Consider the following 1,147-nt stretch of genomic DNA (forward strand, 5'->3'; position numbering starts at 1 on the left):
CTAATCACGTTCAAAGACAGCAAAGACACGTGCCGACTGGGTCTACAAACAATAAGAATGCGTGTACAGAACAGCGTAAGACTGCGTCGCTCTCAAGAGTTCAGTGAATTTTAGTGTGGGACCGGGATAGGGCCTACCTATATTTGGGGCGCGTAAAATCATGGAACGGTACTATGCAAAAAACAAGGCCCATAAAAAGAAAGATGAGAGAGTTTGGTGTGAAAGAAAGTGACTGGCCTGCACAAAAATCTGACCGCAACCTGAGAAAAACACTTCGGGGACGAATTAGAGGCTGTACACCAGGCCTTCTTGTCCAACATCAGTGTCTGACCTCTTAAATGTGCTTCTGGAGGAATACTCAAGAATCCCCATAAATACTAACCTTGCCTGCAAGCTGAGTTCTCGTGGTATTTGTGCGCTCGCAAACACACAAGAATCCAGCTTGTCCCGCTGCCGCGTCAACCATTTGATACCGACCCAAAAGGGATCGGCCAATCATATTCCAGTATTATGGTTTAAGGTGGGACATAATCTCCAACACCACTGCCCTTTTGGAGATTAATGTTTTAACAGTTGTGGTTTATCAGGTGTGCTCTTAGGTCTCTTTAATCTTCACACTACAACATTTCTCCCTTTTTAGCTTTTACATTCAAATATTTATTATACTCCATCCTCTCAGAGGTTTTGGATGGAGAACCAGACGCCGTGGAGAAGCTTTCACCAAAAAAGGGATTTAAGGACACACAGTCTCAATGCTTGACAAGAGAACCCTCATTAGTTTCAAAAATCTTTTAATAGGTGTCTCATTTAGGTTAAACAATGTTATGATAGGTTCAAAGAAATCAAAGTTCAGTTCTTCATGTCCATCATATCCATTCAGTGTCGGGAAAACCCCTAGAGCAGGGTCCAAAACACGTAAAGAAGGAGCACTGTTTTGCCATAAAGAGTCATAAAGCTCCATTTTCTTTTCTTTTCAAATGAGTATTAACTGAAGTAATATATATATATATATAAATATATATATATATATATATATATATATATATATATATATATATATATATATATATATATATATATATACAGCTAGAAAGTAATTACAGTTGTCTCTCTGTTGGGCGTACAGTGTCCATAAACAAACAACAAA

Source organism: Fundulus heteroclitus, chromosome 11 (assembly GCF_011125445.2).
Source record: "Fundulus heteroclitus isolate FHET01 chromosome 11, MU-UCD_Fhet_4.1, whole genome shotgun sequence".
NCBI classification, from domain to species: domain Eukaryota; kingdom Metazoa; phylum Chordata; class Actinopteri; order Cyprinodontiformes; family Fundulidae; genus Fundulus; species Fundulus heteroclitus.